Genomic DNA, 27,872 nt, shown 5'->3' on the forward strand with positions numbered 1-27,872 from the left:
AAAAAAATTTCCAACCTTTTACGGTGGGGTGGGGAGAAATAGTAAATTTTCCTGTACTAGTTCTGCAGTGAACTCTCTGCAGGTTCATTGGAAAAGAATCCGGGTCTCCAGTGACCGGCACTGAGATTTAATCCAAAGGCTTCATCATGGCAGCTGCCCCCCCATTTCAGAGCTAAACTTCCACCGAGCGAGAGATCACTACAGACAAAACCTTAAAAAGTGGCATTGTTGGCAAGCAAACATAATACAAGGACTTTATTAAATATTAAGTAATGCTCTCATTTAAACATAGAATCTTTTCATTTTTCATCCTATTATTTTACAAGGTCACTTCTCACTTGATGAACAGGACCATGTAAACACAGTTCTAAGCAGATTTGCAATCTGCTCAAGTATAGCGATTCTTTAGTTCCTCCGTCTTTTGTGAAAGCAGGCATATTCATTTAAGTGAGTTCCAGTTAGATCTTACATGTATATTAATAAATACACAGAGTAAATTCAGTACAAAATATTAGGTAAAGGCAAATCTTACGGAGTCAGTTATTTCTCAGAATGCTTAAGGTTAATGCCATCAAGCAGACATTTACAGACATCGTATCATGCAGGGGCTTTAAGAACTCATTACTCACAGTTGTAATCCATTTTCCTAATCCAATGATTGGTATTGAGCAATAAAACATTTTGGTCATCTGCTGCAAAAATGTTTCATAAATAATTATTTTAATCACTGATACTGTAACAACAGAAGTAATTGTGCAGTTAAATCAAATGATTTTTGGCCTAGTATAACCACCAAAATTCCCATTTTTAACAGCTGAATTATAACATACATGGTATGAATATGTATCTGAAAGCATTATACACTTCTGCAGTTAACACACCACAATAAAGTACAGAATGTTTGTACTAATACAAGTAGATCTTCTGAAATACAGTCCTGACATTTTATTGTAGAAGATGCTTGGTTTTCGTGCAGGTTTTATTATTAATACACTGGCAAAATTAGAGGTTATGCTCAGAAAGCAAATTTCCCCTCCATCATTTTATCAAAACACTTTTCCTTGCGGTTTAGCATGCTCTTCCCAGGAAATGAGGCTTTTGTAACGCTGCCCATCCCTATCTCCCCTGACAAATTTTGAATTCAGTTCCCAGCTACAGCCGATTTGATGGAGGAGAGAGAACTCCCAAGGCCTTTCTTGAACATCCAAATATCTTTCTGGGTCTGACTGGAAGGAAGAAACCTCATTAGCACAGATACCGATGGAAAAGTTGTGACTTAGTGGTTCTTATCTTACCACGTGGTCAGTCCTTGCTCGCCTGTGACAGCAGAGCACCCTTGGTGCCAGCAGCGGCCAAGGGAGGCGAGCGGGGATGGGGGTGGTGGTGCCCAGGGAAAGGAGAAGGGAAAGGGAGCCGTGCACGTACCGTAGGGATATCACGAGGGTGGCTTAGGGACGGAGACAGAGATCAAACGCCAAAGAGTACGGGGGAAGCACACAACACCATCTGCAACAGAACGGGGACCTTGTGGCACAGGAACTGCGGGGCACAGCGCGAGATTTGTAGGTAGCCTGATTTCAGAAATCGCTTGGCTCGTAAGACGACTTTTTTAGCCATGTGTTTATATAAAATAACAGCTCTGTCATGTCAGCTACAATCTAACACACTGGGAATAAACCGCAGATAAAAGATACCAAAGAAGTAGAACTACTATTAAAATGTTCTTAGTGGTTCTTACGTGAGTTGAAAGATGACAATATGACTGTCAATAGGTAAAATCCGGACGGAGCTTCAGAAAGTTAATTTAAGCAGAACTGCTCCTTTACATTTGCTTTCAATTTAGAAGACTTCTGCTTAGCTTCAGTTCGGAGAGCTCGCTGTTATCTCATTTAAATTTTCCAGACTGGTTTACCCATCCCTAATGAAAGATATATTTGCCTAATTAGCCTTTTACCCCTGCACTGATATAATTGACACAGGTCTTTGTGAAAAATCTACACCAAGGGCAGAGCTCCAACAAAACAGGCTGCATTACCTGCCGCTTCCCCCAGCAGCTGTAACGATATTCAGAAGTACCAACAGTTTTCTGCTCAAGCCCAACAGGAAACAAACAAACAAACAAACAAAAGCCCCAAAACCCCATCTCTGCTCATCAAGACTAAGCCCAGGAAGAAAAATGCTGAGCAGCAGCTGCCACAGGGTGGGACGACAAAGACTGAAATGAGAGAAGAAACTGCAAGTACCTTTTAAAGTATCCGTCTTGAAGAAAATTAATCTCTTCTCTCAAAGCCATTTTTTTCAGTCTTTTAAACTGCTAAAAATAACTGCACGACTATTTATTATTGTATTTTCGTGTACATGTTCTTCCCTAGAAAACCTGTCAAAAGGTTTGCATAAAAAAAATCTCAAGCTTTGTAGAGAGAGTGGTCCCACGGCTGCCTCGAGAACCACTCCTGCACAAATACGGACTTGCATACAAACCCAACGGCAGATCTAGAAAACGCTACACGTGCCCGAAGTGCTCCTTCATGCTCCTTAAAATCTGGTCAGATGGCAGCACTGAATCACTACGGAAGAAATACTTCTGTTTATAACCTCATTCCTTTCTCTCAAAAAAACATCACAACGGGACTGGAGAGACTTACGCCACTTTGCCATTGTTGCTAACAAAGTTTTTACTTAGTAATTCATTATGTTTTATCTAATTAGTGTTTAAATTAACCTCCACTAAACCATTCACAATTCAAACCTGGTCAGGTAATTCAGTGGGCATTCCTTTAAAAAAAAAAAAAATCTTTTATACAAACATATAAGTGTATCTACACACAGTATATACAGACACGCAGACAGAAAATGTTCTGGGAATGTTAAGAGTGCAAAACTGAGTGCTCAAGCGAGAAAAAAACGCCAGTAGAGTGGACGCGGAAATGCAGCAGGTCCCTGGCAGGGCCTAACCCCAGGCGCCCGCCCCGGGGCTCGCGGGTGCAGAACACACAGAACACACAGCTCCCGGCCAACGGAAAGCTCACCAATTCCAAGGACAGCTGGCCCAAGATGTTTATTTTCAAATACTGAACTTTAATCCTCATCATGTCCGACAGCGGAGTCAAAACCTATTATACTGGAATGACTAAAGTCAAAGAGGACCCATGATTCTGTGACCTTCCAAAAAGGAAGCAGTGTGGCTACAGCCACACACGCGGATATACAAGGTGTCACCAACGCACAGGGATCTGATGGTGCCTGATAAACCATCTGACGCCTTGTGCTCACACCACCACCAGCTATTGCCTGTATTTGTACCCGTGTTCTTCAGACCATTTTCAAAAGTAGCCTACTTACTTAAATACATTTTAAAAAAAAAATAAATTTAAAATTACCTTTATAAAACAACCAGTTTTGTCTCCAACACATACTCTGCGTTTTCCCTTTTCTCTGCCATCTACCAGCCATAAAAACCAAGTACGTTTAACTTTGATTCTGACAATTATTCCATATTTTAAAATTAAATTTCTAGGTAAATCTTCAGAAACATGAGAAGGAGAGAGATTATTTTTTTAAAAACAAAAGGAAAATAGAAAGAAAAACAAAACATGAGATGCAATGCAAAATTGGCAGAACGTATATTCCTGCATTGCATGAACTCATGATAAGAATTGTCTGATGTAGCTGAAGCAGCCCAGGGTTTTTCCATAGAACCTAAATAAAATTAAGTTCAAAGAAAAGAAAAAAGACTCATCTGCTACCCCTGGAATAGACTATATTCTTAGCATGAAACCAAGAGGGACCAAAAGAGATAATCATAAATTGCAAATAGCTTCTATGTCTCAGGGACCGAGTGATAAAGACAAATGAGAATGGTCTTCTGAAAGCATACACCTGCCCAGACAGGCATCGCTGCCGAACATTTAAATGAAAAGAAAAAAGAAATGTAACGCCATTTCGAAGTATTAAAAAAACCACATAAAGCTTTTAGATTATATTAATGTTGTTTTCACATTTAAAAAATGAACAGCAGAATAGACGTATTATGACCATGTACTTTATATAGACTACAGTCCTAAATTTGCATGAAATTAAATGTCTCATCTGGCGAATGATCCGACTAATAGTCCGCTACAATTTGCTTGGTTTGCTTTCCACCGTTTTTTTTCCATTGCAGATATGCATGTTGTAGTTAGACTGTTTTCTCCAGAAAATATCATTAAAAAGAAATAACTGTAAAAGAGATACCTGATAGCCAACTTATGTACATCTTAGAAATAATCTGAGATTTTTCTATTTCCTAGGAAAACTCTACATATCCCAAAATAGTCAGAAAAAGGAAAAAGCCTAGAGCAGATACCTGAACAGGCTTAAGATTGATTTCAAATGGTTTGTAGAGCTTTGGAGTATCTTCAGATGCAAAAAAGTAATACCTATAAGCACAGGTCTAAATTATTTATCACCGTTCTGTTTCAATCAACTGCTTTAAAAAGGAGAAGGGAGACCGAGGAGTCCTTCAGTACCTGAAACGGAGCGCACAATAAACCAGCGACTTCTACGAATTCCGAATGCATGTGAAGGCGTAGGCTCTATTTATTTCAACAGGTAGCCAGCCCTTCACCTGCCAGTCTCTCTCCGGCTCCTCCGCAGCCTGGTGGTTCTGTGTTTTCTCCTGTCCCCACAACCTGCATCACCAGGGTCCTCCCTGTGCTCTCGGCCACACATCAGCCTGCCCCTTCCTATTTCTTGATATGTATTTACGTGCAACATTTATTTAATACGTAGATTGCAAGTATCACACATTCAAATTACACTTCTCAAAAACAGCACAGTGGTGTTTGTAACAATATTAAAATATGCAAGCACCATCCTTTCAAAAACCAGTCACTTTGCACACTTTAGTAAAATAATTATTATGAGGACTCTGCGATGAAAGGCTATTGCATCTACTAACTGAGAAAGACGTTACAACAGATTTTTCTAGAAAGCACCGGAAATGAAATCCAGCTGTGTCAACTAAAAAAAGTTATTCCTCTTCAGTCTAGAGATATGCCTAAAATACAGACCGAGATACTTCCCTCTCTCTTCAGCCAGTTTCCTTAATACAGATTTTTGATGGATAACCTGCAGATTTTTCACTCTGCATTATTTTGGCTGCTTTAGCCATGATGCACCTGGTGCAGGTGTGTGGGCTGCCTCACCTAGCGTAGCTCCACTAGAAAGAAATAACGTCGCTTAGAATTCTGTAAAACAGACGTGATTGAAAAAACATGCCCTAACAAGTGGTTAGTAAATAACAGAGTTGTATACAGATGAAAATAAAGGCTGAAATGCTTTAAATAGACCTAATCCAAAAATTCATATAAAAATAAGCAATTCTAATTAATTCAGTACCTTTTTTTTCTTTAACCTCTGAATATTTTACTGGTCATGACCCTAATTATGATGTAGGACACTGCCAACTGATGTCGATGGTATCTATCCGTATGGACCATGTATTACTTTTCAAAATCTAAGATAATGTGTCTCAGAACCAGAGGATGTTTTGGGGAGGCCACGGGGTTAATGGGATCTTTTAAGAAAAAGATCCTGACTCAGCTTCTATTTAGGACTTCCACTTCTACACGGCTCTGGAAACTTTTTCTCTAGGCAACAAGCAGGGCAAATTACAGAGCCTCTTGAGGACTGCTATTAAATATTTCTCTCTAGAGAAATCTACTGATGACAATTCTCAGTCATAACATCAGAAGTTACAGGCATTCAGTCGCAGACATTTCCACGAACACAACCATATCTGACATTAATTCTAGAATTCAGCTCTGCTGGGGTTTTCCTTCGTGCATCCCAGCAAAGGGCACTGGGCAACCTTCACCCGACACCAGGCTTGCCGGTTCCTCTGCAGAGAATGAATCCGCGTGTGAATTCTGTCAAGCTCTGTTTTGTTAGATTTACTACAGTAACCCCCCAAACTCCCGACAACACACAGTTAAAAATATTCTTTGCACCACATGAGCAAACAGCTCTGCAGCATCATACCAGAATACTTGCCCTGGATTAGAAACATTTGCTGGAATGAGGTTATTTTGGTTGAGTTACAACCAAGTACATTACCTTGTGTTACTGTGAATGATTCATCCGCGCAGATTTTAATAAAAAATTTCATATCTTCTATATAGGAAAATATTTAACATTTTAGACCAAATAAGATTTTAGTCTGAATGCCAGGCAGTACCACGCTTTCCATGCCTTCATTATTCAAATATCAAATCCTTATCAAGCTATCAAAAAAAAATGCTATTTGAGAAGTGTCAGTTTTTAAGGGATTAATATATTGGTTATGTGTAATCGTGGCTAAACCTCTAAAGATCAGATTGTATTTTATCTATTAAAAATAGGGGATTTTCTATCAGTCTTTTTTAACTGTAAGCAATATGTTTATAAGATCTGAATATGTAAAAATCAGTTGTTGCAATTAAAAGATAGCAGAGATCAAGGACAGAATCTAATCACGTCCAAAGTAGTAGGCATATTCATAAAGACTGGAATGCATCCAGGAGTTCAGTGGCGAGAGAATTATTATAATCCACAGGAAAAGAGTCAAAATAGTGTTTTAAAAAAATACACTGAATTACGGGTTTATGTTTCTTTCTCTGAAGGTGGATATACTACCAAAAACCAACAAAAGGTATTATACCAAATTTTACATCAGGCTTTGCATGAGTTGTCAAAATCTAGTAAGTGTTATTTCAGAAAATACTTGGTTTTCATTTCATGTTTTTTAAATATATGCAATTGTACCTGACCTCTCCCATCGTCCCCCCTAAAGAGCACGTGCCTGTCAACAATGGCCCATTTAGGGACACATACTTGTGCCTTATTGATATTTCTAAAATGCAGGACTCTGGAAATATTTCACTCACAAAATGTCTTCATCGAGCTCTTGAACCACTCTCTTGCTGCATCCTACTAATGAAATAATCCCTCCTATTATCCCATCGTCACTGCAAACGTACCCAAGGGCACGCAGAAAACGTAGAGCAGCACTAATGCAGCAACCTTCACACCACCAGCGCCAGTCTTCCCCTACACCAAACACACCAACACACTGGCTACACATTTCATTTGAAAACTAGCAATTTTCATTGATTTCAGATGAAACCGTATGCATTTAGAAACCGACAGGAGCATATTTTGGGGGTTGCATTAGCTAACATTCCTAGCTAGGAGACCTGTCCAGAGCCCCCATCTGTGAAGGAAGACTGAGCAAAGAAAACCGGCTTTCGTTTCCTCTCGCTCTTGACGGCCGCTTTGCGTGTTGGTTGAAGAAGACATTCAGCAACTCAAGCGCCCACATTCCGTACCGCCGGCCTTCCAGGACGCCCGCTAGCACTGCCCTGCCCGCGGCGCCCCTGCTCCTCCTGCGCCCGCACCTCCCTTCAGCGGCGCTCGCGCGGACAGGCTGCCAACAGCTCCACCGCCAGCAGCACCTTCACTGGAGCCACAGCTTGCAGGAGTCACAGCGTCCTCGTGCTGCTCTTGCTCCCGTCCTTTGGCAACAGCACGGCAAATGCACAGCTAAAAAGTCGGCGGGCTCCGACGTCCGCGTTTCTAACAGGGGGCCTCTGCCGCCGGGGCTGGTGCACGGCTTCGTCCCAAACACTCAGGACAGAGCCATCTTCATCAGCCAACCCAAAAACTTCCCCGGGCAGCAAGGATTTCTTAACTGTGCCTTTTCCCCACAATACTCATTAACGTACAATGCTTCCCAATCACTAAAGAGAAGTAGCAAGCTCTGCTCTATTGTTACTACACCCGGCAAATACTCAAATATTGGGAAAAGTTATAATCAGCTATTACCATAAAAAACTAAGTGTGGTAATAAAATTATAACTATACTAAAACTATCAATATTGGTGATTTTAATACAAAAAAAGATTTTACATATAAGATTTTACCCACTGAGACGAATTGCTCTGTTACAACATGAATACCCGGGTTAATATTAACACCAGGGAAAAAAAATGCAGAAATTTGTTTCACCGCTCTTGTTTTGTTTATCTTCAAGACACTAGACCAAAAAAGTTCTTGGTGATCTTAAATCTGATTTATTTGGAAATTAACTATTTTTGAAAACCACTGTCAACTACTTTCAGCCACTGAAGCCATCGGACAAGTCAGTTCTGCAACCTGTACATGACGATTTAATGAACATGGAAGAAAGAACTGCATTTAAGGCTATTTCTGGAAAATGGCTTTTGACCATGGTTTTTAGCCTGAACATGGGCTGGACTAAAATGGTATTTCAGCTTCATGAACGCTATTTGAAACATTTAACAAGAATTCTTGAACCTTATTACAGCATATTTTTAAAAAAAGCTTCTTCTTTGTCCAGTAAGATGATTGTTAAAGTGCATTTGCAATCACGAAGTAACATATTTGGGGTGTTTAAATGCTCCCAGCTCTAAGAACTGGTTATGCCGTAGAAGCATCCCTTCCACCTAGGAAGAAGGATTTGTTCACAATGCAGACCATCTGTGGAACACTTGCACCACCAGAGTTTCTGCATGAATTTTCCCTGGGGAAATATATAGATTTCTGATCATCTACTGCTTCCTTCTGAACTATACATAAGGGATTTATGAAAAGGATTTTTCAGACATGCCATCAGTCAGAGAGCTTTAGAGAGAAATATTAGGTTCTCAAACACATTTTTTTACACGAATACTTGGACACCCACAAAAGCAATCGCTTCCTCTTGCCAGCTCTCACATTATTATGTGATATACCCAAGCTTTTACATTTATTCAGCACACACAACTGTGGTTCAATTTGGCACATTTCTGGTTTTTAAATATGAATAAGAATGCTTCAAAGAATAAAACTGAGTTGGGAAATATTTATATGAGAAGCTGAGTATGGATTAAAATGACTTGGCTTCAAAAGTAAAATTAGATGATGTTTAATTTAGTTTATTTATGAAGTTGTATTTGTTCAATTTAAATATGTAATCTCCTCTGAGAGAGTTCAGCTTTGCAAAATGATAATCTGTTCCTATATTCCTATTAGTTGTGATTTATTCTGATTCATTCTTTTGTTCGAAAACGCTAATGAAAGCAGATGATGCCGAAGAAGATCAACAAGCAACAACAACCAATACAACCGTCGGTCTGAAAAAAAGGGGAAAGAGCGCGCGACACAGTCGAGCAAGAAATCTGAGTCACCAATTTCTAGGGAGACATTGCTTGTGGAGAAAACCAAGCCCGGGCCTCAGCTGCCAGGCTGAACCAGCGTGACCTCAATTCTCAATAACTCATCTCAAAAAGTCTCACAAAGACACACAGCAAATTACATTTCTCCTATGGGTATATGTTTAAGAGAGATGAAGAGCTAAAATCAACCTTGCTGGGCTTTGATGATGGGGCTCAAGGGAGGCCAGTTGCTGCTGAAGTCTTCTGGGACGTGCCGATTGTATGGATATACGAAGGACAGATTGATAGCAGCTGTACTGCTCCGTACACGGCATGAGAATGCATGTAAGAGAATTTAAAATCAGACATACTGGCTTCTTAGTCGGTTTATTTCTCTGCCACTAGTTGTTTAGGTATTTACTGTACTCCTTGGGTAAGATCCTCACAGCCGCTGCCATGCCTGGTCGCTTGGACCACATTGCTGTGCCATAAAAGCCTCCTTCCAACGCCCACATCACCGAGCCATAGAGCTGTTGGCGTAAACAGCTGTGGGGCTTTCGAGGGTCAAGCCTTTAGTTTGCAGCAAGACAGAAGAATTCGCCACCAATACCAGAGACCCTCAGAAATACCTTAATTACATCAGAAGTTTTTCCATCCTTTAAGTGGCTCAAAAGCCGTCCAAACCACTGTCCCTGGTCTACATATTTTTTTCCTTACAAGACTGTTTGTCATGGGCAAGCACAGAATATCACACCTGCCTTTCCCACGGAAGCTGAACAATCTTTAAATCATATAATAGGTTTGGGGGAGAGTCCCTATTTCTAGACTTCTAATGGGTTTGTTCACCTCACACATTTTTTAGAAGAGTAGGATACGCTCCCTCTTCCTTCCTAAACTGAATTACAAACAGTTTCATCAAGCCCTTACGGGCATCACCGTAGATGTTTTGTGACTTAATGCAGTAAGAGGTTCATTCCATGGCCTGTTGCAGGAATGAATTCCATAGCTCTCGAGAAATTTTTATCTCAAGCAATCGCAAGTGTTCCCGTATTCGTCTTTTTATTACTGTAGCAGGCCTCGGTTGCTATAAAAAGGCAGAGCCATGGGAGAGAACTTCAAATCCATATAAAATTTTGAATTAACTAAGAGCTCGAGCTTTGGGGCTCTGTGGTCAGTACAGAACAAATGCAAAAAGCAGCCCAGCAGGGCAGTGTGCTGGTGGCACTCCTGAGGGTGGCAGCTGGTAGGAAAGTTTCTAGAGAACTCGTTGTAAGGTCAAACAAGAATTACTGAGGAAGGGAGTGGATCTCATGTGTGGGAGGAGTACAGAATTGTTATTGTTTTCAAGGGAACCACTGAAAGAATAACTTTGAATGGAATTAAACTACACAGTAAACTAAACAACAAAAAGGATTTTATAGCAACTGCTCTTTATTTGGGGTGCTTTCATATATGTGTATATAAATGTACACACACACACACATATATAAACACACACATGTGTATTTTCTTTTCTATGTTGAATGACTTATCCTGTTCCTAATCCAGCAATGGTCAGAACTCTTCCCAAACAAGCTTCAAAATGAAAACTGTCCTAATTAGCAGAAAATCTTTTCCAGTTTCTGTGTTACCAGTTTCACACTGAGCATACCACCTCCATTTTTACACCAGGGTTGCAACCCCTGGGTCATGCCTCTGCGTAAGAAGAGCAGGGTTAGGCATTATATTTCGCTTAATGTAATACATCCAGCACAGAGGCTTTATGCAGAATCATAGACCCTAATCTTCTTTCATTCCCACTGATCACAAGAGGCTCTCAAGAGCGAGATCAGTGGTGCTGTCTCCCAGTATGAAGTGCCTGGTTTTAAAGGAATAACATGTATGTGTATTTCTAGTTACTTTTATCATTTGTTCTTCCCTAGCATTCTCATTCAGTTTTATTTTAAATATTACAATTTTCCTTCTCTCAAGGTTTGGCAATTAAAGCTCCAAAAGTACTGCTACTTACCTTATTGTTAACAAAAACTTGAAAAATAACATGTCCTGTATCTGCAGCTTTCATCTGCTCCATAGAATCATAGAAGCATGGAATGGTTTGGGTTGGAAGCGACCTTAAAGACCATCTAGTTCCAAGCCCCCCGTCCTGGGCAGGGACACCTCCCACTAGACCAGGCTGCTCAGAGTCCCATCCAGCCTGGCCTTGAACACCTCCAGGGATGGGGCATCCACAACCTCCCTGGGCAACCTGCTCCAGATAAGATAAAGGAGGGGAAGAAGATTTCCTTAGAAAGAAATTGGACCCAATTAAGAAATTATATTCTAGTTTTCTCTAACAAGTGAAAAAAAAAACCCATCCCCAAAAATACTTTCCTAGCAATATTTTTAAAGATACCCTCTTAATCCAAAAGGAGATATGTAAATGAGGCTTGTATGTTAAGACCTCATGCACTCAATTTTAATACTTCAAAAGGTTCAAGAAAAAACACTTCAGATGTCTTCCATTTTCTCTTTCATTTCTTTCCATCCTCAGTTCTGGTATCAGAATCATGTTTTCAGATTAAAACTTCTAAGTGTATTTCTAAACTAGAAAAAGGAGGACAAGGGCAGGGAAGAGGACACTTAATTTATTATCTTTTCACATTAGAGTTACAGGGAACCTTAATGATATACCAAGCTATAAACCCTGTAGTTGGTACTATATTAATCATCTGTCTACATGAGAAGTCAGATAAATATATAATCCTGTTTCTGCATTGCAGATTTTATATGTCCCTTCCTCAGGTTATTGCTTCTTTTTTATTATTTTGTAAACACCGTTTTGGAGGGGAGGTGCAGGGGGGGAGGATCCCTAACAAGGTAGGGAATGGCATAGTAACTATGGTTTCTTAAAACGAAGAGTTATATTAAGATCCATAAGAAGATAACGAAAGGAACAGGCAGCAACTCAACCGTTGCAGCCGAGAGTACCTTTTTTCACAGCCTGAGCACCATTTGTCTCCATCACCACGCTGTCACTTCCCCAAGGTCAAGCCTGTTCCCAGCCCCCCGCAGCAGTGGGGCACGCAGGCTCCCCCCAGCCAGGGCACCACGGGTACCGGCCAGGGCCCACCTGCCCGCTGAACCAGCTTCCTTTGGGACAGGCTCAGCGGTCTCTATCTGCACGTCACCCACGGCTATGTCGCATACTCCTGGAAAAGATACACTCCTCTCTTCTGTCTTCAGCCCAAACATGTAAATAAATCCCACCCTCCACATTCTATACCTGTCTCTAATATTTAAACACTACGCAGAACAGATAGAAATACCCAGTACTATTTGGGATGAACCAAAACAAGATGTAAAATCAAACAAACAAAAGATTCCACAAATAGTGGTGTGTAGACGTAAAGTGAGTGCCCTGGGGACTAACAGCTCCCCACATATGCTTAGTAATAAAACATCCGCTCAAAACCCCGATGCCCTGAAGGGGGATTCTTGCTGCCGCAACAGAAGTATTAGGGCAGTCCTTTCATCTTCTTTCAGGTCAGTCCAAGACACACAAGGCAGCCCCCTCTGCCGTGCCCCTCGGGGGCAAGGAGCTCTGGCCTGCCCAATGCAGAGTAACGCGGCGTGGGGACGAGGGAGGCACCAAACACTCAGTATGAACCAAAGCAAATAACCTGCAAAACTAAGAGTCTGCCCCCAAGCCTGTATGGAAAGCCGGGAGGTATACTGCATGGAAATCAGGCATATCATTACTTCTGTAATCCTCCTGCTCCAATGGTTTGTTTTCATGGCATTTTCAGCCATCTTATTCAGTAATGCTGATTTAGCACTACCATTTTATCCTGCAGTTCTCTGCATAACAATTTTCCACTACAGCATTACAGAGGCAACCGGTCCTACCATAATGCAAATGCCCTCCTTGGGTAGCGCAACAACGTGCACTGCATAAAAGAAACCACGCACAGTTCTTCAAATTGCCCGGGTTAGCTAAACTATTCATAAATAGATATTCCTTTAAGTTCTGGGGGCCGGGAGGATGACAACCTCATTTCATTGTGAAAAGCAACACGAAATCATTATTTCACTGCAATTGCATTTCACTGGTCCCTTAATATCAAACACCATTTGATATATTTTTAGAACAATGTGCAAAATTTTCATTATAATTCAAGCAGAGGAAAGGAATGTAGTAAGCATACAGTGTCAAATTAAATAGCTGTCCTCGGTCAGGACAACAGTTTCTTCCTAAACTGACTTACAAAGGACACCAATCAATGCCGCCTCCTGACATTTGGGATCACACATTTCCCAAGGAGGCTGGAACAGTTTATTGGGAACACTGTTCTCTTCTAATTACCTGTGTGACACAAAGCGTACCATTCTGAAAGACAAGTCGAAATGGCAGCAGCGTATTTGTATTGTGCTTCATCAGCATCGGTGTTTGTGTCAAGGTTAGTTAGATGCTGAGCATGACCATTACAATATATTCACCCCTCCTGTAAGACAAAAGTTATATATTGCACATGCCAAAATAAACAGTCACCATACTTCTGTAAAGCGTAACTCTTTTCTCAAGGCCCACGAACACACAGAAACCTACTGCAACAAAGGCTGGGGGTGGCAATGCCTGCTTTCGAAAGGCAACAGCCTGAGGCAATAAAGGCAACAGGAATGGAGGTCCTCACCAGTCCCACTTGCGGAGAAGCGTGCTACAGCTGTAGGTGAAAAATGGCTTAGAAGCAGAATGCAGCAGATCATTGGATGTGTGGGAGGGTATAAATATGTCCAAAGCTGTTTGACACTCACACATAAGCCTGCTTCTTGCTGGCTGCAACCTGAATGGGCTGGTTTTCCTATTACCTGGACTAAATAACAGTGGGACATCCAATCAACGAAGAGATGTGGGACAGCACCACCGGAAAGGGCCATCACGTGCTTCTGCTCAGAGACCACTGAGATTCAGAGAACTGAGGCCCCCAGGTTCCAGAAGGAAGAGGAGGCTGAACAAAAGCGCTCCGCAAAGAAGTGGTCTCAGAGAAAAGGATAAAAAAGTGAAGACTGGACAAAAGACCCTGGAAGTAAGGGAAGATCCTGGAGTTGTGAGAGATGCACAGAGACCAACGCCAGGGGATGCCTAGGACAGCCTGTAGGCTATAAGTAGGGTAAAAGCTCTAACCTTGCTGGATCTTGAAATCCAAATCCAGTCTGGGTTGTCATCTCCTGCCTCACCTGTGACAGCTGACTCAGCTCTCCTGGGCAGAGGACGTTCGCCCTGACAGCACGCTCTAACTCCTGCTCAGCGTCAGCCTACACTTGGGGTTCTTCATACGCTGGATCAGCATCAATGAGCCTGTAGCCTAATGGAAAAAGTGTAAGGCATTTCTACTTACGCTTTTCCCAGAACGCTTAAGACTGACTCTATCTGATCTTATGTTTAAAGTAAGTATAAAATTCCCACTCTACCATAAATTGGCAGCACTATGGCAGTATGCAGAGGGACTTGGCTTTCACCTAAAATAATTGTTACACCAACCCAGTGGGCAGCTTAACCACTATTTCAAAATTGTGGTAAGCTGACTGTTGTCCCTAGCAAGGTGGGAATTGTCTTATCAGACTCTGGCTGGGGTATGTGGAGGGAGGAATCCTTGCAGGCATTTAAAATGTCGTATCTCATCCTAAACTGAGGTACAAAGTTTGCACTGAATTGGACTGTGGAGCACAATTCAAATACGAGCATGGAAGATAACTTATCATACTGAAGACAGCTCTTGTCTAAGTAAAAATCTTCTTAAATGAAGTGTATATATGAGGAGTGTCATTTACTTCAAACGCTTAACTAATTTCCAGAGGTCAGGAGCTAGGAAGGCCAGGCAGGAGATGACTCTACCGAAACATCTCTTTGCCCAACATCTAACAGATAAGCATCTTCCCTATCCTATTTCCTCATTTTGTGTGATAGATTTTTTCAGCAAGATTTAAATCATATTGGACTAAAACTCATTTTATTTTTAATTCATTTCATATGGTTTTAACTCAGTTTAATTGAAATGCAATGAATGAAATTATCAATTGAAATTACTTCATCAGCTGTGAGTCTTCATTCTTTAATATCTAAAATAAGCTTTTAGTAAACTTAAATCATGGGGTTTCCTTTTTTATCCTCAAAATTTTATATACATACTGCAGTGCATTCAGGATGCTGATGCAATGTATTGGACTTCAATATTGCAACTTCCAAGCTCTTGGTTGTAAACATATCCAGGATATTGACCATATTTTAGTACACAGCGCTTCAGTGCTGGGTAGAAAATCTTGAAACCACAGTTCCAGGTCTAATCCTCTCCTTCCAAGTGACTCCTTGCAAGGCAATAGCCAACTGTCTTCCTGAATGACCTGCCCGACAAAACTGAGCGCACCCTCTGCAAGTTTGCAGATGATACAAAATGGGGAGGTGTGGCTGGTAACAGCAGGTGGTTGAGCTGCCATTCAGAGGGACCTTTATGGGCTGGAGCAATGGACCGACAGGAACCTCGGGATGTCCGACAAAGGGAATTGCAAACTTCTGCCCCTGGGGAGGAATAACCCCAGGCAGGACAGGCTGGGGGGCAACTGGCTGGAAAGCAGCTCTGCAGAAAAGGCCCTGGGGTTCCTGGTGGACTCAAAGTTGACTGTGAGCCAGCAACGTGTCCTCACAGCAAAGAGCCTCCTGGGCTGCATTAGCCAGAGCACTGCCAGCATGCCAAGGGAGGTGAGCCTGCCCCTGCACTCAGCACCGCTGAGACATCTGGAGTGCTGTGACCGGTGCTGGGCTCCCAGTACAAGAGAGACATGGACCTCCTGGAGTGAGTCCAATGAAGGGACACAAAGATGATAAAAGGACTGGAGCACCCGACAAGCAAGGTAGAGACTGAGAAAACAGGGACTGTTCAGCCCAGAGAAGAGAAGGCTCAGGGGGACCTTATCAATTCGTATAAATACCTGATGGGAGGGAGCAGAGAAGAAGGAGCCAGACTCTTCTCCGTGGTGCCCAGTGAAAGGCGAAAAGGCAATGAGAGCAAACAAACAGAAAATTCCATTTAAAGATGAGAAAACTGTGAGGGTGGTCAAACGCTGGCACAGGTTGCCCAGAGAGATTGTGGAGGCTCCATCCTTGGAGATGATCAAAACCTGACGGGACACAGCCTTGAGCAACCTGCTGTAGGTGACTCCACTCTGCGCAGGGGGGGTTGGACTGGACGATCTCCAGAGGTGCCTCCCAACCTCAACTACTCTGTGATTCTGTGACCCTGAAATCAGCTAGCTTCTCCACCCATTTCACCTTCAACTTGTGCAGAAAGGAGACAGTAGGTAAAAATGCACAAACTCTTTCAAATAAATCACAGTTATTACTGTTGGTCCTCTTCTAGGTTCTCACGTGAACTGCTTCTAGGATTTCTCTGATAGCCTGGTGCACAATCCTTATATGCTTTAACGGTGCAACGGTTACTTTAAAAACAAGGAAAAACATATTCCCAACAGGATGAACTTCTTCATATAAGATGAGGTAGAAGCAAAGTATTTTGTATCTTGGTTACCATTTCTCAACTCTGCAAAGCCTGATATTTCAGCAGGCATCCCACATCACTTCTGAGGCTTCATATTTCACTGATCTGCAGTGTTATGAAGGAACATGTCCTGCATTTTACAGTGATGCCAGACTCTTAGAACTATTTTCCTATTATTGGGCTATTTTAAAATGTTGCATTTCCAAGCCTTTTATTATAAATGGATTCTTTTTCCTCAACCGCAAATCTCCAGTTTTCATAGACCAAACAAGATGGTACATTAAGAAAAATAACGTAAAAAGCATGCCTTTTCCCCTAGACATGAATAAAACCTGTAAAACTTCAAACAAAAAACCCCACAGCTCTTAAAATTGTACCACACGTTTATACTTTGTACAAAAGGGCACCAAACTTCAAAATAAAAATTAAAATAAAATGCTACTGATCATCTTAATTGCTTTATGTATGAAATTGAAGCCTGTGTGTTTATATAACTTATATAAGCCTACATATCCTTCACTTATAAATACTTGCACATAAAAAAATCAGGCACACAAAACATAACCTGCCTAGGAAGAAATACTGCTCTATTATGCAACCGTTCCACTAAGGATATATTACCTTTGAACACAATGTATATATAGGTGATATACAAGGATAAATCCCGTAGAGCCTTACAGCGCTGAGCATCCCTGCTGTGCGGAATAAAGCCCTGGCAAGTGGAGTCCAAGCTGAGGTTTCCCTTCGGCGAGCGGAGCGCCCGGACTGCAGGTGCTGCAGAGGCAGCAGAACTATCCCGGTCACACAGATCGCTGTGGCTCGGTTTGCAGCTGAGCCACGCTGCCAGGGAGCCCCCATTCAGAGGGGATTCGTTCCCACCTTCTCGGCTCAACGAGAGAAGAATCTTAATGACAGCATGAGAGAGACCGTCTTCAGCTTTAGCAACACATTTTAATACATGAATTAAACAAAACCCACCTCTCTAGATGATTTAACCGTAATCATCCTTAGCTTTTTTTTTTAAACCCTTTTTTCAATTGACGTTAAAATTATTCAGAAATGTGCGATTTTAATCATAGGGGTTTTTTTTATATTTGATCAGATAATGTATAATATAAATGTAATTAATTTTTGTTCACTTTCAACAATCAGCCAGAAAGGCATAGCAATACTTGCTAAATTCCATGTGAACTGTAATATCCTTCTTTGTCTCTCCTTGAAAACATAATGAAAAATCTGGCAAAAGGCAAGCTTATTCCCTACAAGGTTCCACAGTCGGGTGAATCAAATAAACTGCTTTCTTCCCTTCAGAACATTATTTTATGTGCGACCTGTGAAAGTATTTACATTTATCAAAAGGAGGTGGGTTCAATCTCCAGAACTACCAGCTGCTGGAGTCCTGCTGCAGTATAATGGGGTTTCAGTGAATGGGAGAGATAGTTACAAGGTCACGACTTCTATATTTATTTCGAAATGTAACAAGGAATTACTACATACACAACCGACATTTGAAAATATGAACTGCAGGATGAAAATAAAAACGCGAAAACACTTGAAACATTCTTATGTATTTGCAGAGTGTATGCTCGCGTTGTCAGGACGCAGACAGGAATATGTATTTTTAGTATGATTCAAAAAATGTTTGCATCCCAAATTCAACAGCACTGGAAAAGATAAGCTGTATATTCTAAATGCTGTGGGAAGACGAAAGGGGAATAAGTAATCCTTTAAAATTGTTTCCTAGATACATGATATTAAATTTAAAAGAAAAAAGCACTCAGAAGAGTCACTTCATGGAAGCTCTTAAAAGAATAGTGTGATACCCAGGTCATCATTACCATGTCTTCTGTGACCTGTAATCCTCCTGAGAAGCATGACACTCTTCCAAGCTGTGTCAGTATACATGCATGAAAGCTTTTTACATATGCAGCAAGCATGAGAAATATCATTCACTTTTGATTTGCAACAGGAAAAAGAAATAAATTACCTTTTCTGTGAAAATGCAAGTGTATTTACCATTGATGCACTGGGCCAAAATCAATTCTCCACAGAAATGAAGGAAGATATACGAAAAGGGGGCACACACCAAAAAAAAAAATTCATGCTGCATTACTATACACAACTTATCGACAAGCCTTACTTTAGTGCCTTATTCACAAACTTAGTCATTTTACCAGCACTACAGGGAAAATATGAAACACCTCTTCACAGGTAGCAATTTCGACTAAAATGAGAGGAACATGAACAAAGTAAAAGCCGATTGTGATCAAAGACCTGCTGGATACCTTAGTCAAACAGTTATTTCAGAGCAAGGTACAAGAGCTAGTCATGCATATGGATGACCTCTCTCAAATTAAATGCTGATCAGGAACGCATCTCAACATTGGAAAAAAAAACCACATGTGGGCTATGAAGTAGATCCATAATCTCCTTTTACTAAGCAAAGTCTAACAAAAAGCCCTCATTATCAATTTCATACCGCATATATCCAGTATTAACCACAAATCCCAGCAATGAAAGCCCATTTTTTTCCATATGAAGCGTGCCAGCTATCTTTCAAACATCCTAACTTGTGTAATATCTCTGCAATCCTTTCACAGAGTCCCTACCAGAACGCAATCCGGAGGTCAAACGACCAGAAGTCCTAATAAGCATGCAGCTCTTCAGATGCACGCCAACGCCAAAAGGAACAGTTTGACCAGGAAAGAACACGCATTCCCTTTTAGCAACTTCAACACTTACCTTGCAGAAGGGATGGGAAGCAGCGGGGTAAGTATCTGCCCCCGGCTGCCCCAGGGCTCCAGGGCTGCCTACGGCCGTCCTCTCCCACGTCCCCCAGCAGCTGCCGTGCCCGAGCAGCCGCCCCAGCTCACGTAGGACAACTCACAGGCGGGAGAGGAGAGGCTGGGGCAGAGCCGGCTGCTGCCCGGCACCACTGGGCAGATGATGCTGCCAGCGCCGCAGGCTGGGATCAAACGCACAGAATCTCCCTTTACATAATAGGAAATGACTCCCGTAATCTTATGGTTTCTCTTAAAGCCTTGTATGCTTCGTGAGCAGCCAAAAGCCTTGCCATGCAGCATTCAGGGATTTGGGGCTGGTTCTTCTTTTTTACAAAAACAATAAATAAATCTATCTGTCAGAATGTTTAGCTATTGTACCATACACCACAGAAAGCCCTTCCCCACCTCACCATAGGAAACATCGTGCATGCTTAAAAGAAATTACATAAAATTCCCTGTTTCTTTAGCAGTATTTTCTAATCCATTTCAATAGAAATGTTTTCTTTTCATCTGTGTGTCCTTTACTTTCAAACACACGCATCGAAAAACTATAAGCACCTCTATAAATAAACCCAGTTGAGGATTACTTATTTTCCTAACAAGAAATGTCTTTGCCTATCATAAGATAACATTAGTTCCAGTTAGGAAAAAAGAAAGAAAAAGTCAAAATGTACTGCTGACATTTTAGTGTCTCTTCTGCACTTCACTTCTGAAAGAAAAAAGGCACATCCGATTCTTACCAGCAATGATAAAAGCAAAATCCCATCCACGTGTTTTCCTCATCACTGAATAACAGATTTAATCACAATCAAGCCCATATGCTTAAAAAAACCCCCAACAAGATCACACCGAATTTTCAACCTGCAAAATCTCAGCGAACGATTTCTGACGCAAGGCTGCCTTTGAGCTATGCAGTTTCTGTTTGACCTTACAGAACAATCCACACAAGCGGCAGCATTACCTTTCCAGAGATGCACAGGGCAGGAACCAAAAACCTAACGCATCCCTCCGACCCAGGCTCCGCACCATTTTCTCATCGCCTTCGCGAGGAGCAAAATCGCCAAATAAACAAGCTCAGAACGGATAGGAGAAAGATTTAAGTGCTTTTTTATTTTTTTTATTATTATTATTATTATTATTGTCATGCTGTGGATGTCGCTACTTACTTGGCTAAGACATCCCGGCGAATCCCCCGAAGGCTGCCGGTGGCGGCGGAGCGCTGGCGCTGTGGCAGCTGCGGGGCCGGCGGCGCGGTCCCTCTGCAGACTGTACCACCGACACGGGCGGGGGGGGACGGGAGCGGGGCGGGGGGGGCAGCGCGGCGCCCGGCCCGGCCCGGCCCCGCCGCGGGCACACGGAATCCGCCTCGGGAGGGAGGAACGGGCTCAACCACCGTGTTTGTTGTTTGGGATTTTTAATGCTTCCCTCGGGATGGCGACAGCAGCGGAAGATGGCAAACCACCAGGAAGATGCCACTTACTGGGGAACGGGAGGAGCGGCCAAGGACGGGGCTGCCGGGCGCTGCCGGCGCGGCACGGCGGGGCGGGGGGAGCGGGGCGCGGAGGGGGCGAAGGCAGCAGCGGACCCCCCCCGCCGCCCGGCTTCGGTAACGAAAGACGGCGGCAGCGACCGCGTCTCGTCCCAATGACTTCAGCATCACCTTTCGCAGGGGCGCAGCCTGCGCTGCCGCTGCTTATGTAAGAACAGCGCTGATTATAACAAAAATATCCAAAAAATGATGGCAGGGCCGTGATGGTTTTGTTGCATCTGTGACCCTGTCACGCCTTCCAGAAATGCGAAACCCATCAGGAGAGGCACGCGAAATATCCGAATATCCTCCTGTTTAATGTGGTCTGGTGCCATTAGCATACGCTGTAAAACCATACATACGTGCACGCCAGAGTAGCTTTCTGCCCCCCTTTTTTTTTCCTATCTTTTTTTTTTTTACCCATCTAAAATAGAGCACTCTGCCTCATGATAACGACAGCCTTACACTTTGAGGAATCAGTGCGGTTTATTTAGAGCTTCTTACCATCTATTCTGTGTTACGTCTTTAAAAAACATCTACCTGTTATTTTGAATTATCAGCACATGCCAGATTCTGAAACGTAAAGGGCTTTTTCAATGGAATACCATGTTATGGCTGTGCAAAAAAAATTCCAAGTACTAAAAATAAGACAGAGACATCAGTCCTTTAAAAAGCATAACATTTTCTGTGTAACAGTTTGTTTTTCTCAAAGTAAAATGTGACCAGTACATGTACCGTGTTCAAACTGCAACTTCAAATTCTGTACCCCAAACCATTAAATCCTGCTAGTGGCTAAACACAGAAAAAGACCATGTTTCCATTGCAGGATGTATAAAGCAGTACAGACAGAAGTTGGAACGTTTTCCGTGGTGTGGCAGGAGAGCAGCGGCTGGTGAGTTGCCCCTGCCCGGGACAACGGGGGCCCTGGAAGCGAGCGCGGCTCCCCGCGCACTCACAGGAGTAGCGGTGCGGGTGCTCTGTCATCCTGCCTTACTCGCTGCTCGGAATATCAATTCAGCCACTTAAACCAAAAGTCTGCACTGCACTGCACCAAAATGGAAGCTATTTAAAAAAAAAAAAAAAAAAAAAAAAAAGAGAGAGAGAGAAAAAAAAAAAAAGGAGCTAGGATCATTGATCAGGAGTTTTATCCATGCCGATCAATTTTTTTTTAATGAAGTAAAATGTAAATGGGGACTAGGATCAATGCAGATTTTTCTCATGTGAAACTGCCTTTATCATTAGGAAGCTACAGGCAATTACACGCATGCCAGGATACGATATGCAGTGACTTTGGGTTATATTAAGCAGAGAGACGTGTCCCCTTTTTCTTCGCAAGCCTTTGGTACAAACTGCAGCTTGGAGTGCAGGTTCGAAACTGAATCCACGCATTGAATAAAACAATAACAGAACAAAAAAGTGCTATATTTAAGATGTGCTGTGCTTAGGTCCCAGACCAATAAATGTTGGTGACCTCTACGGTGCTGTCAGAAAAGCAGGAAGACACTGAGATAATCTGCAATTATTTAGCTACTAAAATTCAGTTTTTTCTGGTACAGATTTTAAAGATAATTTGAAAAGCAATAAAAGGTTGATTGACACAGCACCAAAATACATTAAAGAAGACTTTTTAAAAACCCTCTTTCCTAGATTAAGAGAGGAACAGTTTAAAGAAATTAAACACAGGATAAAAACCTGTTCCATACATTCGGCTACTGCCAGTTTGAGGACTGCTGCTCTCAAAGACCGAGTGTCGTACTACAGAAACTTCAGCCCAGGCAGAGAACCATAATTACACTTCATCAGGAAATACTCTAATTCTTATTTTTGAGTAACAGAATAGGCAAAGGAGTAAGAGGAGGAGAAAAATATCAAAAAAATTTCAAAAGAAAAAAAATAATCCTAGTTTGAGCTATTAATATAGACTAAATGAACAATCTTTCCCATGAATATTCCCAGCGCTCATTTCATGTAGGGCCTCAAAAGTACCACAGCACCCAAGAGGATGAACAAGCTATTAACCTTTTTGGTAGGCTCATCAGTCTGGAGCCTGTTCCCAGCGCTGCCTGTGTTGTACTGCTTGTCTTGGTGCTACCTCCATCCCAAGGCCGGTAGTCATCCTGCCGCCACCTGGGCAAGAGCAGGCCACCCGGGAACGCTGGCTGAAGGTGTCCCTTCTGGGCTAAGAGCCGCACCACGATGGCGCGGCACCACGACAGCACTGGGAGCTTGCCCTGGTTTGGCATTAAGAAGCCACGAAGGAAGACTCACATCGTCTTTGTCCTTACTTAAAGCTACAAACTCTCCAGAAATGCTACAGATCCTCTCTCCTGCTGCTGAACACCAGCACTGTTCAATGCCAGAAGTTCTCCGCCCCAGCTGCGGGGCAAAGCGTGGGCTCCTTACCCTCAAAGTCACCAACCTGCCTAACACAGGGAATAAATACCTGCTAGACACAGGTACAGTGGTATATTACAACCACAGCAAAAATAGCAATTCTGTCCCCAGAAACAGGCCATTTAACAAACAGTACCAACAGTAACATTCTGACCTCAAAATTTAAAGGTTTTGTTGTGGTTTTTTTTTTACTTTTTTAAACACAACTGTGAAAAAAGGAAAATCTTCCAACTCACTTGGATTTCAGCATGTCCAACCCAAAACGGCTACAATGTTAGCTGGCGCTTTTTCTAGGTATTTCATCATAAAATTTAATAGCAAAGCAGTGCAAAACAACACACCACCTGAACGGTGCCTCTCCTGAAATGAAGATTTGTCAGCGCATCTTCACACCTATTACAGTGTCCAGTGGGCTATTATTTAGCTCTGACAAAAGAGCAATTTAACACCTTAACTTGGGGGCAAGGAGTTGAAATGGAGCAGAAAAGGAGCAGAGAAATGGAAAAGAGAATAGAAAGATGCTTCTTGGGACTAAGTTTAAAAAATACAACAATGCTTACGGGATGTGAAAGGAATGAGACGTTAGCTTCTGAGCTCGAAATGTGACTTGAAAAATTGCTTCTCCAGTAAAACTTCAACTGATAGTTCAGAAAATATTCAGGGGCAAAAGAAAGCGCCTACCTTATTTTATTTGGAGAAAAATTTAATTCCGTATGTGCTGGTGATAGACATCATAAGCACATTTCAAGGTCTTTAGGAGATAATTAATGACAGGAAACACAGGAACATAATTTTAATTCCTCTTTCAGGATCTCAGGGACCAAGACCTCCTTTCCAGCGAGGCAGCCCAATCAGAGGACTAGCACTGGAAATCGGCAGCAGATTTCTAATACTTTTCTAATCACAACCCAGATACTGAAACTAGAACAGCAGACTGGCAGCCTTTCATATTTTTAAACCTCATTTCTTACATTTTAAAAACAAGAATTAAATCTGTTTTCAGACTCAGTGTTTCTCCAGTTTTGTAACATTCTGCAGTAATATGTCTGCAAAGAAACAGCTTGCATTTCCAAACCGCGCAAACATGTTGTTATCCTGGGAAGCAACGTGACCTAATAAAAGAAGTTGAGGAGAGGGACCTCAGAACACTCAAATTCAAGGACTTGCCCTGCTGTTTCTTGACTACGAGATGTTAGTAGGTCACTTGATCCCACTGTGCTTCAATTTCCCTAACTATAAAATAAGTATATTCATTATTTTAAATTACAGCAGTTATAAGTTGCTTGATTGGTTAACTCTTTCCTGCCTTTGAGGGAAGGCTATTTGACACACCTGAGTCGACTCGGCGAAGCGCTGAAGGTTAGGAGACAAGAAGCACACGTGTGAAATGCGTAAGCTCATGGCTGCCTTGACCTGTTCTACTCTAGCTACCTACCGCGTTTATTTTATTGTACAAATTACTACTTGCTCTGACCGATAAATTACTGCCGTCCTGATCAGCTCACCTCCTAGATCAGAATCCCAGCTTCCTCAACGGAGGAAAGTAAACCTACCAGCCAGCAAACTCTGCAGTTACCTCCCGCCTTTCCATCTCTACCATCTGATATTGAGGAATACACAAATTTTTCCTCTTTCGTTCTCTACCGGCCATGCCCAAAGAGAGCAGATGTCTACAAGGTTGGGCTGGCATTGCTGCCACCCTCCCTGCCACAGCGTTAGGGTGGATCATCCAAGCAGACTCTCGGGATCATCTAAGCAGGAAGAAAGGTCATTAGGCCCTTTCAAGAAGAACAAAACTTAAGGAAAGCAGAGCCGACTGGAAGAAGCATTAATAAAGCGGAGCTTCCCAATAAAGTTTAAGTAAGCCTGGCTCGCTGCCACCGCCTAACCACAGCAATGACAGAGACGCATCTTAACGGTCTCCTCCAAAGCCATCTGTACTCGCCACAGTGAGCATCTGCAACATCTGATACAGCTAAACCTAGAGCCACAGCTGAAATCAGCTTCTTCATCATCTCAACAGTCTAAGATGTTCCTAAGAATATGAAAACAGTATTACACAAGCTTTCCACCTTCTTTTTAGTTTAAAGACGGAATCTTCCATATCACATGCAGATGAGAAAAACCTAATTTTTGACACTCAGAACAAATCTTAACCAATAAACTGACCTAACAAGAGCTTTAAAGAATAATGATCTGAGGGTGCCACAACTTTTAGGAGCTGAAGAACAAGATAGTCAATATACTTAGGAATCACCCTGGCACTGAGTGCACATTTAAACCCCATAAATGTGCCAGTCTTTGAAACAGGACTTGTGCCAACTACCTTCTAGCATTATTCTGTTTACTTAACATAATATATTGTTACTAGTAGGGGCCTCAGAAGCAATTTGTGGTTTTCTACCATACGAGTCCCCTTCTCTGTGTTCTGGAAGGGACTGTTAATGCTTCTTTGGTCTTGTATCACTGCTTTAAAAAAGCAAAGGTCTTAATGGAGAGTATAGGTTAGAGGCACTGGTAGGATACTGACACTTAAATTCAAATGATAGGATTCTGCAATTAAAAAGGATCACATTAGTTTGCATCAGATTACAGATTTCAAACAATCTAACTTTCAGGGATGTTTGGAAATTGGGTCGAAACTTTGTATATAGAGATGGGTTACACGGACCATCTCTCCACCTCACCAAAACTATTTCCCCAGAAAAGCCAGAGAAGGTTAGAATAAGAATTTTGGTTTGGTACCTTCTCCTCATAACACCGACGCAAAATACTATCCCAGTTTTACAGAGGTTGTTTTTCCTTCTTACTGGCTAATGCTCCGTACAGGGAACCACTTACCTTCAATTTGAAAAGTATATTAAAGGCCAGGATGCATTTGAAGGAGCATCCTTTATGTGAAACGGCATATGACTACGATATGGATATGAATCTCTAGTCAAGTACCACCTTTACAGAGCTAGGCCACGCTATGGCCTTGGATTACACCTTAAAAAAGTAACCTACCATTATTCTATTTAAATTGCTCAACTGTTACAGTCATATTTCAGACAAAGTCAGTGATAAATAATAGCAGAGAATAAAAGTACACATATGGCCTGCAAATATTGATAAGAAAATGCATCCTCCTGCTAAGACACTCTTTAAGCCTTCATTCTCCAATATATGGATTCTTCATACATACCTTGATATCCTTACTGTAAATCTCATTAGACTGACACAGTAGCTACCATTGTAGTCTTTTCAAAGACTACAAATGGCTTATTTAATATATTACTCTAGTAAAAGCAAATGATTCACATTAATGGAAGTAACAGTGGGACAAGGTTCAATCACTCTCAACAATTAAAATGGGATAACAGAATTTTAACAAACTATTAAATAAGGACTTCTGATAGCTCAGCAAATAATACAACTAGGATACATATTTCCTAGAAATTAATCATCTTGAGGGAATTACTTCTGTTGTGTTCAGGGCTTTTTTCCAATATAATAAGATAAAAGTCTATGTATAGCTTATTGGGTAAAGCAATCTGCCCTGTTAAGCTTTGTTAAGCTGCGGGTATCTGTGACCTGTTCTTCAAGGGCCAGTAATCACCCTGCACGGTAACGTGCACACCCGGGCAACCCCCGCGGCATCCAGAAGCCCATGGCAGGGACCACACAGCCACCCCTAGCCTCCTCCTCGGGCGGCTGTCCCCACATTGCCAACACTGCCACCCCCTCCTCGCTGCAGGGCCACAAAGCCCAGCTAAAAGACATGCAGCTCTTGATGTTCCTCTGGGCTGGTTGTGGTTGGGACAGAGTTAATTTTCTTCACAGTAGCTAGTATGGGGCTACATTTTGGATTTGTGCTGGAAATGGAGTTGATAATAGAGGGGTGTTTTCCTTACTGCTGAGCAGGGCTTAAAGGGAGCCAAGGCCTTTTCTCCTCCTCACCCCACCCCACCAGCAAGTGGGCTGGGGTGCACAAGAAACCGGGAGGAGACACCGCTGGGACACCCGACCCCGACTGACCAAAGGGATATTCCATGCCATATGGTGTCATGCTCAGCAATATAAACCTGGGGGAAGAAGGAGGAAGGCAGGGGACATTCGGAGTGATGATGTTTGTCTTCCCAAGTAACAGTTCCATGTGACAGGTGATGGAGCCCTACCTTCCTGGAGATGGCTGAACACCTGCCTGCCCGTGGGAAGCAGGGAATGAATTTCTTGTTTTGCTTTGCTGGTGTGCGTGGCTTTTGCTTTACCTATTAAACTGTCTTTATCTCAACTCACAAGATTTCTCACTTTTACTCTTCTGATTCTCTCCCCCATGCCACTGGTGGGGGGAGCGAACGGCTGCATGGGGCTTAGTTGCCAACTGAGGTTAAACGACGACAGTCCCTTTTGGTGTCAACATGAGACTCAAAAGGTTCAAGATAATGACAGAGTGGACTGCAATGTACTAGATCAGATTTATAGC

At 42.2% G+C, this 27,872-nt stretch overlaps 1 protein-coding gene across 11 annotated transcripts in view; it reads right to left on the reverse strand.

The window, feature by feature from the left end:
* ATP2B2 (ATPase plasma membrane Ca2+ transporting 2) overlaps positions 1–27,872 on the reverse strand; it is a 429,063-nt gene that overhangs the window by 224,707 nt on the left and 176,484 nt on the right. For 3 of the 11 annotated variants that reach the window (XR_010072835.1, XM_063348421.1, XM_063348422.1), the window contains exon 1: positions 20,652–20,943. The exons of 2 other annotated variants lie outside the window; for them this stretch is intronic. The gene's annotated coding sequence lies outside the window, so the exon portion shown is untranslated. Of the gene's footprint in view, positions 1–19,444; positions 19,583–20,446; positions 20,544–20,651; positions 20,945–27,872 lie in introns of those variants that run through there. 6 more of the 11 variants (XM_063348424.1, XM_063348413.1, XM_063348419.1 and 3 more) reach the window with 6 other exon arrangements.

The sequence above is a fragment of the Chroicocephalus ridibundus genome, chromosome 10 (genome assembly GCF_963924245.1).
Source record: "Chroicocephalus ridibundus chromosome 10, bChrRid1.1, whole genome shotgun sequence".
Classification (NCBI taxonomy): Eukaryota; Metazoa; Chordata; class Aves; order Charadriiformes; family Laridae; genus Chroicocephalus; species Chroicocephalus ridibundus.